The sequence below is a fragment of the Amphiprion ocellaris genome, chromosome 17, assembly GCF_022539595.1.
Source record: "Amphiprion ocellaris isolate individual 3 ecotype Okinawa chromosome 17, ASM2253959v1, whole genome shotgun sequence".
NCBI lineage: Eukaryota > Metazoa > Chordata > Actinopteri > Pomacentridae > Amphiprion > Amphiprion ocellaris.
In genome coordinates, this window is record NC_072782.1 from 5723820 (window position 1) to 5727688 (window position 3869).

Sequence of the window (3869 nt, forward strand, 5' to 3'; positions counted from 1 at the left end):
TGAAATAATGTAAAGGAGGCCGGAAAAACACTATGGTACGGTTCTCTTTGAAAAAAAATCATCATGAATTTTGGCGCAAAAAAACGCCATAGTATACTATGTCGAAAAATGTCATTTTTCAACATGTTGTAAAAACGTGCCATATGATGAAATAATGTAAAGCAGGCTGTGAAAAACACTCCAGAAAGGTTTTCTTTGAAAAAAAATCATCATGAATTTTGGCGCAAAAAAAAGCCATAGTATACTATGTCGAAAAAAAATGCGATTTTTCAACATGTTGTAAAAACGTGCCATATGATGAAATAATGTAAAGAGGCCGTGAAAAACACTATGGTAAGGTTTTCTTTGAAAAAAATCATCATGAATTTTGGCGCAAAAAAACGCCATAGTATACTATGTCGAAAAATGTCATTTTTCAACACTAAATCTTATTGAAAAATATGTTTTACTTAAGTCCACCTGTTTCAGCCATCTCTATCCCTCATTAGGTACCACTCTAAGGTACATTATACAAAAAAAAAATAGATGTCACTGTGTTTTGAAATAGCATGCAGAGCAAGTTAGTCTGCTCACAGGAAGTTAGCACGAGCAAAATCACTCCTCACATGAGGCCTCTGTTTGCTGTGATTTTCAAAGGTAAAGTAATACTTTTGACATATTATGGTGCCTAAGGAGTTGCTGAACACAAATGTGTCATTTGAAATGTAAAAAAAAGATTTAAAAGGGTAAAATAATTTTTTTCAACCATTTGGTAGAGGTCAATATTTTAAAAATCGCTGGGTCTCTTCATAAAAAAAACATTGATTGTTGTTATTAGTGCCCCAAAGAGATAAGAAATATAAAGAAATAATTTTTTCATTGCCTTTTTCTTGGTGAGGATGTTTAAGGGTAACTGTAAACAAAACTAACACGTATCGACAAAGTTTTCTGTTAGAGTTTGTGTTCTTCTAAGTTTAACTCCAAGATTTTAAATACTTTCATTTACTGCAAATGAATATCTACTCCAAATGTTTCACTAATAATCATTATCAGCCTTAAAAACCCACAAAACACCCCTCTATACTTGACCACACTTAGTACAGTCCGGTTCCCCCTTCTATAAATCTGCTTGGAATCGTCCACTTCCTGTTTGTCAAAGTGGCCTTCTACCTGGACAGGTTTAGTTGGAGCTCATGCAACAAACATTTTGGGTAACTGCACTTTAATATGGATGGATGATACTGAATTAGAGTCTGTTTTCATGAGACTGAGTTAAGATGTGTAGCTCTGTCATTAAATAGGAAATTATTTCTCAGAATTCACAGAGAAAAGTCTGAAATGTTTGCTAGGTTAGCGTCCCACATGTTCTTTGGCTCAGCTAAAGCTAACTCTCTCCAACTTCTGGATCTCTTGAGTTGCTTGTTGTTAAAATATCTTGCTAGAGGTGCTGAAGCTCAGAAAGTCTGAGATGTTTGTTCAAAATAAGCTCATTCTCAAGTCTTATCTGAACTGTCCTCTTTTGTTTGAACTTTCCCTAAACTTAGGAGTTAATGACAGAGCAGCACATCCAGACTCAGTCTCATTTATGTAGAGATTAAACTTCAGTGTCATTCATTGATGTTAAAGTGCAGTTTTTCAAATGTTTGTTGCACATGCTCCCGACCAAACCAGTCCAGGTGGAAGACGATGTGAAGAGAAAGCTCCAGAGGATGAATATCACACATTTACGTTGGAAATAAATGTCCTTTAATTAGACATTGTCATGCAAAAGTTGGATTTCCCTTTAATGATGTTCAAATCTTTGTTGAGTGTTTTGTTGATGTTGGTTTCTAAATGTTTTTGACACTCGGCCCCAAAGATTAAAACCTTTACGGCTCACAAGCTGCAACAATTCACACATTATCAACTATCTTTCTGACTAAACTAAGATAAAAAGTGAAAAACTGCCTGATTCCTGCATCATGAATGTAAATCTTTTTGGTTTTTATGACAGTAAACTGAATATATTTGGGTTTGACATTTTATAAACCAAAACAAGAAATGAATTACTGGAGAAAACAATCAACAGATTAATGGACAAAGAAAATGTGTTTTCCAACATATATGGCTGAATTACTCCAACATTACAAGATACATACAATTTTAATTCAATTTTATTATATAACGCCAATTACAGGTCAAATTGTCTCAAGACGCTTTATTTTTATATTTTTGTCATATTTAAAATATGACAAAGTAAGAAATTTAAACCTCTTGACTAATCCAATTTATTATTTGGTTTTTAAGAGACTAATGACAATTAAAATAACTTTCTCCACTAAAACTAATAAACATGAGGTCAAATAGAAGGAACAGTTTTAAATACTGCAGTCCCACGATGACAAGAATAAAGTTTGTCAACAAAAACTAAATCTGCTGGTGGATTCCATTAAAGTCCTAATAAATGATAATAAAGTGTGATACTAAAGGTTTGTGGTGCTAAAAATCAAAGTAAAGATATCAAGTTGAACATCTGGATGGAGGTTGATAAAAGTTGACCTCCCTTCATTTCTCTGGAGCGACTCCATGGATTTTATGGATGGTGGTTAAAGACCTGCTCTTCTAGTGGTCTTCCTTCTAGTCGCTGTAAAAAGTCAGTCCATCCTGGCCGACTTCAACACCTCTTCATGACAACTTGTTCTGCCTCCGACCTGGTGGAAACTCCAGAAACTCGGGAAAACCTGTCGAGACTCGAAGAACTCGTGGAGACTCGAAGAACTCGTCGGGCGGGGGAAGGTGTGGTGGGAGGTGGGGGAGTAGAGGGGGGAGGCCGCCACCCACCTCCCCGCCTACTCTCCGCCCTGACTCCACCCAGACTCCGCCTTGGCTCCACCCATGTGGTCACTTCAGGAACTACGATGCCAAAGGGACGACGAATTTATTTCTTTTATCTGATCTGTAGCTCAGTGAGTTAAGGATTTGCCTATGGAGCTGCAGGTCGCTGGTTCAAGACCAGACACTTCTTAAATTTTCTCAAAATCCTGACAAAGACAAAGAAAGAAAACTGCCAGTGGCGGGTCTTGAACCTGCGACCTTCCACTTGGTAGTCTTCTTCTTATCCCCTGAGCTACTCGCTCAGATACTAATTCTTCTTTTTTTTGCGCATTTATCATCTATTTTTTGTCGTTTTCGAGTTTTTTTTTAACTCGAGTCTCGACTCGACCGTTTTTCTCAGGAGGTTGGACTTCAGCCTTTGTGCTGGAGGGTTGAACCCTCAGTTCCAAGACTTTCCAAAGCCTCCACACCTCCCGAGTCCTCAGGACCTGAGCTTTCACACAGTCTGAGGGCTGAAATTTTCTAAGTCCCACAGTAGTTCTCTGTTAGATTGAACTTTCAGACAGTCCAAGGACTGATATCTTCTAAGTTCCTGAGTAGTTCTCTGTTAGTTTGAACCTTCAGACAGTCTGAGGACTGAAATCCTAAAAGTTCTTGAGTAGTTCTCTGTTAGTTTGAACCTTCAGACAGTCTGAGGACTGAAATTTTAAAAGTTTCTCAGTACTTCTCTGTTAGTTTGAACTTTCTGGTTAACAGAAGCCTTAAAACTTGTGACCATGAGTCTTGATTTCACATTTAGACCATCCATCTGAGTTCTTCTCAGACCTTCACCTGTGGGTTTTTTAGAAATCCTCAACAAACTTTGATTCTCTTCACTGAACAGTAAAGTTTGTGGAGATCAGAAGGTAACATTAGTTTGATCAATGCCTTCAACTACTAGTAGACTTTATCTGGAAAGCAGTTTTCTGAAATGAGTTCTTAGTAAATCTGTCCACAATCAAACCAAGAACATAGAAAGAGGAAATGTTTGAAGAAACAACTTGATGTTTTCATTTCAGACTAGAAAACGCTTTAAG